This window comes from Cricetulus griseus, chromosome X, assembly GCF_003668045.3.
Source record: "Cricetulus griseus strain 17A/GY chromosome X, alternate assembly CriGri-PICRH-1.0, whole genome shotgun sequence".
NCBI classification, from domain to species: Eukaryota; Metazoa; Chordata; class Mammalia; order Rodentia; family Cricetidae; genus Cricetulus; species Cricetulus griseus.
In genome coordinates, this window is record NC_048604.1 from 67213095 (window position 1) to 67226278 (window position 13184).

The 13184-nt window shown below is 43.5% G+C and overlaps 1 pseudogene; it reads right to left on the reverse strand.

Annotated features, from left to right (window-relative positions):
* Positions 1 to 1955: 1955 nt before the first annotated feature.
* On the reverse strand, positions 1956 to 4447 carry LOC100761862 (annotated as a pseudogene).
* Between the last annotated feature and the right edge of the window lie 8737 nt (positions 4448 to 13184).

Consider the following 13184-nt stretch of genomic DNA (forward strand, 5'->3'; position numbering starts at 1 on the left):
GATGGGAAAGCCAAACTGAAACTACAGAGAAGAAAGAAGGGTGGAGCCAAGGGAGAGATGAAAGCCGGCTGCCAGAGGAACAAGATGTGCTAGAGAACATGGGAGATCTTTCCATTTTCTGATATCTTCTTTAATTTCTTTCTTTACAGACTGAAAATTCTTGTCATACAGATCTTTCACTTGTTTGGTTAGAGTTACCAGAAGATATTTTATGTTATTTGTGGCTATTGTAAAGGGTGATGTATCTCTGATTTCTTTCTCAGTCCGTTTATCTAAAATTTATATTATTTATTCTTAGTGAATGTGTACATACTGTGGCATGTGTATTGAGGTCAGATGACAGCTTTGTGAAGTTTGTTCTTTTCTTCCACATCTCCATGGTTTATGAAGATCTAATGCAGGTTATCAAACTTGCAAAGCAGGCACATTTACCCTCTGAGTCATCTTGCCAGCTCCAAATAAAATTATTTTAATTAGTTCTTTAAGAATGTCATAACAATGTATTTTACTCACATTCACTCCCTCCCCATTTCTCCCCTTAACTCCTCCCAGATCCATCTCTGCCCCCATACCTTGAAACTTCTTGTCCTTTTGAAAAAATAATACACTGACTCCAATTTGTGCAGTCAATATATTCCAGGGTGTAGGGCCATCCACTGGAGAATGGTCAATCTACAAGGACCTGCTCTTTTAGAGAAAACTAACTTTCCCTCCTCTAGAAGCCATCAGCTGTTCATAGCTCCTCAGTTAGGGGTGAAGGCTTGTAAAAACTTCCTTTTTATATTCTAGAATGTTGGCTGGCTTGGTCATTTCTTTTTTTCTTTTTTTTCTTTTTTTACATTTAACCTAAGTTTATTCATGCTTGCCTAGGGATGGGGAATAGATCATTCAATAAAAACATATAGTAAAAATGGGAAGGGGGGCTTATCATGTACAATATTTAAACTACAATAATGATGTACCTTAATTACTTCCATGCACACAAGTCTAACATTACAAGTTTTTTTTTTAAATAAACACAATTAAGACTTCTAGGAGCATTTTATAGTAAATTCCTAATTTTTCTTTGTAGATAGATCAAGCACTTCCAAAATACAGATTCCTATACACAGTGAGTACTTTACTTAACATACATGGACAGCCTCAGGACAAGCCAACATCAAGTCATCAACTTGGCAGGCAACAAACCATAGTGCCAAATGGAAAAAAGGGCAGTTGCAAATAAACTTAAAACTAAGTTAACTTTTATAACTAAATACAGAAAATATACTGATTTGCTAAAAATAAATAAGATGTGATGTATTTAACACTTCATTATAAAGAATGAATACCAGGACATTTATAAATGGTGAACGAGTCGCAATAGCTTACTATGATAAACGCTGGCTAGATAGGAGTGTATATGCCGTGGAGCACTATGGGTGGTTTATGTTTCGCCACATACTTTTGTTACCTTGAGGTAGCTAACACATGTGTACCAAATTCGGCATTCGTTTTCAGTTGCTGCTGGTATCATGTGTCTTAAGAAATGTGTACAGTATGAAAAACTTGAAAATACTAATGAATGAAAAATGTTTCAGGAAAAAAATGGATCTTTTCATGCAATTATGTACAGTCTCACTGTGTAATTTTCAAGGCAAGGTTTTGTTTCCTGTAAAGCACGTCATTGGTCTAGAGAATGTCTATCCACCCTAGCGCATCTTGTCTCCTCCTGCACTGCATTGTTTTGCTCTATTCTTTGTGTATGTGTGTGTGCAAATGACATGCCAGTTCAAATGAAAACTAATGCACATGTAGAAAAAAGTCTGCATTTTACAAACTGAGAACTAAAAAAAAAAATCCTTGCAAATTAATGACACCTTCTGATTCAAGTAAAAAAAATGACTTAAAACATTAGTGATAAAAAAAGACACAACACATTTCATGAAGAACAAAGAGAAATGTCTGCTGAGTGTTTAGTTCAGATGTTTCGGAATGCTGCTGTATGTCTTGTGTGGGATTTGAGGGGAAGATTTCATAGCGGAAGGTGTTAATGTGGCCTGGATAGACTTGAGTGGGGACCCCACTGGACTGTGGAACTGTGGGATGCCTATGGACTCCAGTTGCTTGCTCAGGAGGATCTCCCCATTGCCGTTCAGAAGCCCTGCCTCGTGTCCTCTCTCCCCACGCTTCCCTTCCTCGACTGGCTTAGTTTCTAGCATTTTAGAATCTTCCTTCCTGCTAAAGAACTTGTCCAAATAGCTGGTGTATGTTCTCCTTCTCCACATGCTCATCCTTCCTGACCTTGCAACAAAACTGACTGATGAGGAAACATTCCTCCCTACCACAAACTGGCTGTCCCAACAGGACTGACACAAGGCTTCCAACTGAGCCAAATTAGCCATTCCCTTTTCTTGCTTCTCTTGGCTCACTGACTTGGATATCAAGCTTTTCAATTCTAGCTGGGACACTGAGCTATTCAAGTCATTTACCTTGTCAACAACGTCATGCTGGGAACCTAGCTGAATAGTTCCTGCAGTGAAGGAGTCAAAGTCAAAGCCCTGGCTCTTCTCCCTTTCCTTTTCTGCCAGTTGCTGGGATGCTTCCTCCAGATGCTTCCTATCTACGCTTTGACTAATCCGTTCCTCTCACACTTTGACTTGCGTTTCTTATCGGATTTTTCTTTACTTTGCTCTTTCCAGTTGGAAAGATCTATAATAAGTTTGGGCTCATAGTAATGGCTAACTTCACTCTCCCTCCACACCAAGTTATCTAAGTATGATGATGACCTTGTTTTGTAGTTACAGGTGTGGCTACACTCAGATCACAGTACTTGTTCTCGTGGTGATCCAGGTACTGCCAGAAAGGCTCGGCAGAGTAGCCAGTGTCAAAGGCGGGATCCTCCAGATACTTCTCTCGGTCTCCAAGTATTTTCGAGGATCTACTTGAACTTCTTCATCGGTGACATCAGACAGAGTTCTTGGGTCAAGCTGAACCTCATCGATATCAAAGTTGTTATGAATAGGCCAGTCATGCTCTGAGGACTGACAATCATGATGCCTTTCCCAGTTATAAACATGACTATGTGTTTCATCCATAAGCAAAATATCATCAACTTCATCTTCTATGTGAAAAGGATGGTTTGAAATCGGCTCATCCATTGGAAAAAGAGTAGATGCTCATGTAGGCACGGGAAAGTGCTTCCTCCATGGGGCTGAAGGTCAGAATTTGTTCCAGGAAATCCAGTGCTTCTTGACTAATTCCCGGAAGCAGTTGAGTTAGCAGTTTGTGTGGCTCAGTCATGTGGTTTCTAATGTAAATTGGAATCACACTGAGAAGCTCCTGACGATCTTCCTCATGCACAACAGGAAAAATTCTAAGATCAGCTGCATCTGTTCAAGGTCATGTGCACCTGCAAAGAGGGTTTTACCAGTCAGCATTTCAGCAAAGATGCAGCCTGCAGCCTACATGTCAATGGCTTTAGTATAATTATTAGGAGAAAGTAAAAGTTGTGGAGATCTGTACCATTTGGTAACCAATCCTTCAGAAAGATGACCCTTATGGGAATAAGGAGGATCTATGATCTGTGCCAGACCAAAGTCACCTATCTTCAGCACCACGTCTTCAGTGTTAATGAAAAGATTAGCTGGCTTGAATCTCTGTGCAGTACATTTGCAGAATGGATATACTTGAGTCCTCATAGCAGCTAATACATGAAAAGCCTTGCATGCTCTTCCAGTAAAGGGCCCTGCTCCAGCAGTTTGCCAAGTCTGTCTCCATGTACTCCTGAACAATGTAGACGCTGTTTAGCTCCGTGAGAGAGCCCACATCGTCTGTTAACTGGCTTCCACTGGGACCAAGAATCTCAAATACTTTCACAATGTTATCATAGTTAAGTCTTCTAATAATTTTGATTTCACGGAAAGCATGTTTGACGCTCTGGGGATCGGTGAGGACAATTTTCTTGATGGCTACTCTTTTGTCACAGTAATTGTCTACAGTAGAAAAAAAACAAGCAATTGCCTCCACAGCCCAATGGTTTTAAGTTCATGTACCTAGAGCCCAGATCAAAACCATGAATGTTCATGAGACTTTCAAATTTCTCTGCCATTTTGAAACCCTTACAATAATTGCCTTTTCCTTTCAAATTGTTGAACTTCTGTAAACAAGGAAGAAAACTGGCATCAAAAGGAAAGATCTCTCAAAAAGGGAGAAAAACAATTCCATTTCCACAGCACGATGGTTTCTTGACGTTCATTGCAGACGCCAACCAGGCCCGCTGAGTTCCCCTCAGACTTAAAGCTCAAAAATCTCTATTCATACTGAGAATTAAAAAGATTGCAGTGCTCATAGTTCAAGGAAGGGCAGCAACTCAGCAGTCATTTAAAGAAAACACTCAAGAAACTCAAACGGAATGAAATGACATACTATGCACTCAGCTATACTATGCTAACCGACTTAACATAGGACAAAACTGAATAAACATGCACTCTGGCAGGCCTCTGTGGACATCCTCTCACAGTGCAGATACATTCAGTGTTGGACTGGTCCTGAGCAGGATCCTAAGGCGCTGGGAAGCACGAGTTCCCTTTGCTTCCTGTTTTCCTTTGTTGCTGTATTTCAACAGGAAGCCCTGGTGATGTTGGCTGACAGGTATCTTTTGTTAGTCATCAGGTGGCTCCAGCTCACCACAGTCACAATCAAAGCTACCGTCCATCTTACTCTGATAGAACGTTCTCATCTGGGTTGTTTTTCCGGATCAGACCTTAACGTCTGGAAAGGTGTCAGGAGCCCTGTCTCAGGCCAGGTCGCTGGCACCTCGTGGACCGCCAAGACACAAACTTGGGCGGACTTAGGGGCTGGAGCAGAGCGCCACGCAACGTGCCATGCTGGAGACTTTGCCCGGCCGGAGTCAGCTGAGGCACCCGGGCGGGCTGGCTGGGGGAGGAGACAGGAGAGCATTAGGGAGGCAGCGAGCCAGGAAGGCAAACCTCTGCTGCCTCAAGCGCTCCTGGACCACCGCCCTCGCCTGCACGCTGGCTCCGAACTCGCGGGGCCGGGTGCGGGCGACGGGGACTTGAACCCGCGCAACACAGCCCGGCGCAGGCGGCAGGGTTGGCCTGCCTCGCAGCCGCGCCGCCCTGGCCCTTAATCTTATCATTTCTATATCTTCCCTTTTCTTTTTAGAACGTGATTCCTGAATCTAATCTCCTTTGTTTAGCTTTTTTTTTTCCTTGACCACTATCCAACCTCCCATAACCTTACTAGTCTTTCCCTGCTTGGTCTCTAATAATAACAAACCCACATTTCAGTTAACTCTAAAACATTCATAAAGAGACCGTGAAGTCTGATTTATTTCACTTAATGTAACGTCTTCTGGTTGCATCCATTTAGCTACAAATGCTAAAACATTACTTTTTTATGTTTAATTCACATTCTATTTTATAGGTGTGCACCTCATTTTCTTTATCTATTCCTCATTTGTCCCTGGGCATGTGGGTTATTTTCATATCTTATCTGTTGTGAGTAGCACTATAACAAAATGGTCATGGAAGTGCGATTTTGATATGTCAAATATTTAATTTTGATGTATACTTGTCTTAGTTAGCTTTTTATTGCTGTGAGGAGACACCATGACCACAGCAACTCTTATTTAATTGAGGGAGCTGGCTTACAGGTTCAGGGGTTCAGTCCATTATCATCATGTCATGGAACATGGCGGCATGCAGGCAGACATGCTGCTGGAACTGAGAGTGCTACCTCTTGCAGACAACAGGAAATTAACTGAAAATCTGGGCAGCATCCTGAGTATATGAATCCTCAAAGCCCACCTCCACAGTGACACCAATAAGGCCACAACCACTCCAACAAGCCACACCTCCTTATAGTGCCACTCCCTATGAGATGATGGGATTATGGAGGCCAATTGCCACAATGGAGGTCAAACTGCCACAATACTCAAAATGATATAGCTAGATCATATGAAATACCTATTTTTAGTTTCTTTAGTAAACTTTAAGTTGATACTCTCTGTGGTGGGTATACGAGTTTACATTTCTGTCAGAAACGTATAAAGAGTTTTTCTTGCTAGCATCTATTGTTTCCACAAAAATATTTTTGAGTGTACACCTGTAATCCCAGCAATAAGGAAGCTGAGCCAGGAAGATGACAAATTTGAAGCCAGTCTGGAAAATATTGTGAATTCCAGCCCAGTTTGGGTTATATATCAAGACCCCTGACTTGAAAAACAAACACCTTCTCCCAAACACCACAAAAAAACAACAGTATCAAGTTGAGGACAGAGGCACAAATCTATAATTCCAGTACTTGGGAGGTATTAAGGTAGGAAGATTAGGAGCTCTAACTTATCCTTGGCTACATAGCAAGTTCAAGGCCAACCTGAGCTACCTACCTGAGAACTTGTCTCAAACACATTTTAAAAATGTGGTGCCGGGTGTTGGTGGCACACGCTTTTAATCCCAGCACTTGGGAAGCAGAGGCAGGCGGATCTCTGTGAGTTTGAGGCCAGCCTGGTCTATGGAGCGAGGTCCAGGACAGCCTCCAAAGCCACAGAAAAACCCTGACTCGAAAAACCAAAAAAAAAAAAAAAAAGTGGTAAGATGGAATCTCATTATAGCTTTGGTTTCCATGTGTTTATTAGTCATTTGTATCTCTTCCTTTGATGATTCGTCCATTGTAAATTGTATTGCTTGTTATATTTTAGTCTGTTAAAATAATCTTCATATTCTCTGCATATTAGTTCTCTGTTGGTTGTATAGCCTGCATACACTTTCTCCATTTTGATAGTAGTCTTTTCATAGCAATGACACTTTGTTATTTCATATGATCTTACTTGCCATTTTTTGCTTTGTGTTCTGTGCTTTGGAGTCCCATCCCGGAGACTGTATCATTGCATATGTAGAGATTTTGACCTTCCATGTTTTCCTCTGGTAGTTTCAGATCTTACATTAAGATATTCTATCCATTTGTGTTGATTTCAGTATGGAGATAAGGGGTCAAGTTTCAGTCTAATACATGTGATTGATACCATGTTGAAGCTTTGTTAAGGATTAGTTACTTATAAATTCAGAGTTATTCCTCGGCTTTTTATTCCATTCCATTGGTCTGTGTGTCTATGTATACACCAATGACATGCTTTATGGTTACTATCATTTTGAATATACAAAATTTTCAAACTTTGTTCTTTTCTTTTTCTTTAAGATTACTTTGGCAACCCCTCACCAGCTGCAGCACTCAGAAGAGCAGGCCCTGTGCTATGCTTGGGCAGCACAGTAGAGCTGACCCTGTTGGAGGAGGTGTGGATGAGCCAGGCCCAATGTTGTGAGCATAAGAGAGCTGTCCCCACTACTCATCTGTCTGGTGGCAGCATAAGTGGATGGACAGATGCCCCCACCCCCAACTCCCAAGGCAGGTGGGAGAGCTCACCCTGAGGTTGTAAGAGTCAGAGAGCTATCCCTGCCCCTCTTCAGCTACAGCACTAAGGAGTGTGGCCCCTACTCCATGCCTGGGCAACACAGTAGAGCTGGCCCTGATGGTCCAGGTGTGGGAGACCTGACCCTGAGGACATGAAAGCAGGAGAACTGGCCCTGCCCCTTGCTCAGTGCTGCAAGGGGTGTACTAGCCAGGACAATGCAGGAGAGCTCACTCTGGTGGTGAGGACAAGGGAGACCTGGTGAGCTGACCAAGCATGAAACTACCCAGGCCCAGAACCAGGGTTATGGGTTAGCCCACCCCAACATCTACCCCATCTGTGATCTACTGGAGCACGTGAAGGGGGCGGTCCTGCAGACCTAAATCTGCATGACACAGGGCAACAGGAGGATATCCAAAAGGAGTTCCAATGAGGGTCCAGCAACCATAGTGTAGCAGAAACCAGAGGCCTTGAACCAGACCAATGAGCACTTGCAAGTAAAGATATATGAATAAAAGGGTTTGCTGCCTGATTCACTGTGTCAGACTACAGCTTCCATGATGAGATTGATTCTTCTTTCTCACTTTTCCTTTTTCCTTGTCTTAAATTGTATGGGGATGGGCATTGCAAGGGCAGTTATGAAGGGACAAGGAAATGGGGTGAAGATACATGATGTGAAAGACACGAGTAAATAAAAAGAAAATTAAAAAAAGAATTGTGTTGGAATTTTAATGGGAATTGCATTGAATCTGTAGATTGCTTTTGGTAAGATTGACATTTTTACTATGTTAATCCTACCAATCCAAAAGCATGGGCGATCTTTCCATATTCTGATAGCTTCTTTAATTTCTTTCTTCAAAAACTTGAACATTTTATCATATAGGTCTTTCACTTGCTTGGTTAGAGTTACCCCAAGATGTTTTATATTATTTGTGGCTATTGTGAAGGGTTTTGTTTTCCTGATTTCAGCAGCCCATTTATCATTTGTTTATAGGAGGGATACTGATTTTTAAAGTTAATATTGTATCCAGCCATTTCGCTGAAGGTTTTTGTCAGCTTTAGGAGTTCCCTGGTAGAATTTTTGGGGTTACTTACATATACTATCATGTCATCTCCAAATAGGGAAAGTTTGACTTCTTCCTTTCTAGCTAGAACTTCAAGTACTATATTGAATAGATATGGACAACCCTGTCATGTTTCTGATTTTAGTGGAATTGTTTTAGTTTTTCTCCATTTAATTTGATGTTGGCTATAGACTTTATTGTGTTTAGGTATTTCCCTGGTGTCCCTGATATCTTAAAGACTTTTATCATGAAGGGGTGTTGAATTTGTCAAAGACTTTCTGGGCATCTAATGAAATGATCCTGTGGTTTTTGTCTTTCAGTTTATTTATATGGTGGATTACTTTAACAGATTTTTGTATGTTGAACCATCCCTGCATATCTGGAATGAAGCTTTACTGATCGTGGTGGATGATCTTTTTGATGTGTCTTGGATTGAATTTTCCAGTATTTTATTGAATATTTTTGCATCAATGTTCATGAGGGATATTAGTCTGTGGTTCGCTTCCTTTGTTGAGTCTTTGTGGGGTTTGGGTATCAGGGTAATTGTGGCCTCATAAAAAGAATTTGGCAATGTTCCTTCTGTTTCTATTTTGTGAAATAATTAGAAGAGTATTGGTATTGCCTCTTCTTTATAAGTCTGGTAGAATTTGGTGTTAAAACCTATGCCCGAGCCAGGCAGTGGTGGAACACACCTTTAATCCCAGTACTCCAGAGGCAGAGTCAGGCAGATCTATGTAAGTTTGAGTTCAGCCTGGTCTACAAAGCTATACAGAGAAACCCTGTCTTGAAAACAAAACAAAACAATCAAACCAAACCAAACCAAAAACCAAAAAAACCTGTGCCCCAGGGCTGCAGGATCTCCATGTCACAGGACCAAGACTGGACGTCCAGGAAGTCCCAATGAGCACCCAGCATCGATGGGGCAGCAGAGGCCAGGGGACTGGAAGCAGACCAATGATTCTTTGTGATAAACACCTGCATGTAAAAATGTATGGATAGAGGGGTTTACTGTGTGACTCAGTGTGTCACACTGCAGCTTCCATAAAGAGATTTTCCCTTTCTTTCTTTTTTCCTTTCTTTTCTCCCCTCTTTTTCTCTTAAATTTTATTTTGGGGTGGGGAGACAGATGGATGGGATTGGGAGACATCATGTGAAAGACATAAAGAATAAACAAAAAATAAATGACTTTGGCTATTCTGAGGTTTTCTGCTTCTTTGTGGATTTTTTCTTTTTTATTTAAATTCTTTAATTGCTACTCATATTTACATATCCATCCCCCAATTCCCTCGTCCTCCCATCCTCCCATGTTCCCCACAGCCCCCCCAACCCACCCCCAACTCTTCCCCAGGGATAGTGAGGTCCCCCACCAGGGACCTTCAAAGTCTGTCATATCATTTGGGGGAGGGCCTAGGCCCTTCTTGCTGTATCTGGGCTGCAATAGTATCCCTCCATAGGGAATGGGCTCCCAAGTCTATTGTGCTCTAGGGATAAAGACTAGCTCCACTGTTGGAAGTCCCATAGACTGTCTTGGCCTCCTAGCTGGCACCCACATTCAGAGGGCTTGGTTTGGTCCAATGCTGCTTCCCCAGCTTTATGACAAGGGTCTCCATGCTGTCAGTAGGTCAGGTTCACTGTTTCTGCAGGTCTCTCCATCCCGGTCTTGGCTCCTTTGTGCCCTGGCCCTCGGGGCTCCGGTAATTTGTGGGTCCGAGGTGGATCATGCCTGCAAATAATGGGCGAGAAAGAAAGAGCAGGACCAAGCAGATTCCATTGTCAAGGCCGATTTTATTGAAACCAAGGAGCTTTTTAAAGAGAAGAGAGGAGCAGAGAAAAAGGAAGTGGGGGGAGGGATGAGTTAATTGTTCTCAGGCAGGTATTCTGAATCTCCTGTGTTTATCTCAGGCACTAACTAAGGAAATGGGGGAGAGGATAGGTGTTAGTTGCTTCTCAGGCAGATATCCGGAATCTCCTGTGATAAGCTAGACTTTCTGGCGTCTAACTATGTATGGGGTCGCCAAGGCTGGCTTCTGACATCTCCCCCTACTAAGTATAATAAAATGGAGCATCTGGCTTAGGCTACATGATGGGCACCCGCATCCAGGACCCTATGTTTTATGATATTGTCATTTATGACAGTGAGGGGTAGTGCCTCTGTCTTCGGTTACGTGAGATGCACCTGTCCCCAGCACTCTGATGACCCTTCATAAGGCTAGCAGCTCGGGAGTGCTTTGGAGTGGGCGTCTGGGGGTCAGTCTCACGCTAAACCCGTCATGGAGGACGCTATAGCCGTTGGGAAGGGTCGGCATCTGGCTTGCGGCACCACGATATTTCCCGTCATGGACGGCTCCAAGGCCAAGGAAATCGGGAGGTTCGATGTTCAAGGCTTGAAAAATCCAGTCCTTTAGGACTGGGGGAAGGGTTATTATCGTCAGGCAGCTCAGAATCTAATGCCGCTAAGCGTTGGTAGTGAACCAAAACCGGTTTTTCGAGGATGGCGTCAATCTGGTACTTAATGAATCTGGTTAGTTTCTGAAAAGGTAAAGGTGACAGTTTAAGTAGTCAATCTAGTAGAACTGGCAAGGTAGAAATTAAATGCCTGCAATTCCCTCAGAAAAGGGAGGGGTGGAAGAATAGCAGACCCAAGAGTCCTCTATAAGGGAGTGGCTGGCTTGATGGAGGGCCTGAACAGTAGGGTTAATTAAGGATAGAATAAGGTCAGTGGAAAAGGGAGCTCCTGGGGGGGGAATGGTCAGGGGTTCCCTAGTCTGGAGAGGCCCCTAAGGCTAAAGTATATAAGTCAACTATGGGGGGGAAAGGAGGGGGTGGTCGCAATAGTTGTGAAGGCGTTGACAGCATCAGTTGGCAGCATCATTGGCAGGGTTGAGGATCATCCAGGTGTAGTTGTAGATCTGATAAGGGCTTCCAGTGGCAATGGCAATCGAAGGTGGGAACATATAAGTAGCCAAAAAGACAGCATCTTTTATCTAGAATTAAGCAGAATTAGAAGGCTCCTCAGGGGCTTTCCCTGGGTGGATTAAGAAGGCATTTAGGCAACCATCTAGCATATTTGGCCTGAGTATCAAAAATATATGTATGTCCTTTTCCCCAGATGAGGACCGGATCTGGTCCGTGCCATTTGTAAGTTAGGGGGTCTTTCCATAAGGCTTAAGCATAATTTTGAGCCGTTTATGGATGCCAGAGGCTATCCAAGGCTTATTTTTCTGTAGCATCATACATGAGGAAATTTAGCATAGACAATGTATGGTATAGAATTCCTCCTCCTTAGGCAACCTGGTGGCCGCCCATTCTCTGGAGGTCATCATATTGATGCCGAATTTAGTGCAGACATAGCGCATTACAGCCTAGAACTCCTGTCTCAGCCTCCCTAGTGCTGGGATTAAAGGCGTGCCATCGGGCCCGGCCCCTGCGTCCCTGCCGGCTCAGGAGCCATCGCTGCCTGGGCTGTGGGCTCGCCTCATGTCTATAGAAGTGTGGATCTACAGAAGCGCAGAGGCAGGCGCTTCATTCCCCTGAGTCAGCGGCATGCCATGTCCCGAGGGCCCAGCTGTCCGCCACTGCTAGCCCGGGCTCGGCAGGCAGGTCCACATGCATTGGGCGGGACTAGGCCATATGGGCTGTTCCGGTAGTACCGGTCTGGGGAATTAAGCACAAAATTGTTGGAAAGCTTTGCTAGTATATCCAGACCCATTATCTGTTTTTATAACTTTTGGCATTCCCATGTAAGCAAAACATCTTAAACAGTGACTTATAACATGCCTGGTGGCTTCTCCTGTTTGTGGAGTGGCACATTTTTAACTTGCCAAACTCTGTAATGTGAGGCATATCTGTTATTCTTTTGTTTAAAAAGAAGAAAAGAGAAATTGGTGAGACAGACATATTGACTATAAGTTTATTATAAGGGCCGGCAGAATGGGTAGACTAAGAAGAGGAACAGGGTAATGGCTGACCGCATGGCCGGTCGCCATAGAGAGACAGAGCGGGAAACAGAGAAACAGGGGGAGAGACAGACAGACAGAGAGAGAGAGAAAGGTGCAGGGGCCTATCTTTTAAAGGGGTCCTCTGCACCTGCGTGCAGACTTCTTTCCCATGGAACCTTGGGCTGACCAGGGTATTGCCTGAGTGGATTCCACCAGGTAACAGGGGCAGGCCAGCATAATGCCTGAACCTTTCATTCCCACCTCTACTTATTATTAAAAAAGGTGGGGTGTTTAGACATGGCAGGTTAAGGAATAAGGGCGTCGAATTCTTAAGACTGCTTCCTGCTGACGTGGGGGGCGTTGACCATCTTTGGGGGACCCGAGAAGGTTGGGGTGCTGCCACGTCCTGGGGAAGCTGGTTGTTTCATTGTAGTCCAGGCTGTATGGAACTCCCTGGTGCCTCTTAGACCTGGCAAGATGTTGACAGAGCAGAAGACATGGTTGAGTTTAGAAAAAATTTTCTTAGGTCCAGTCACTTGAGGGGAAGATTGTAAGATGAGGGAGGGGTTCCCAAGGAGTCCCAAGATGAGTGAAGGGAATTTGGGACCAGGGAAAGGTTGAATATTACCTGGAGTGAATCTGACCTGTTTGGATCTGATTCGGCTCCCTGGAACTTACAAGAATCCTTAGAGTTTGTGGAAACATAAGTATTAGACACATTAGCAGCATATTCATGTTAGAAGCAACTTGGCTAAAAGCATTACCATTTTA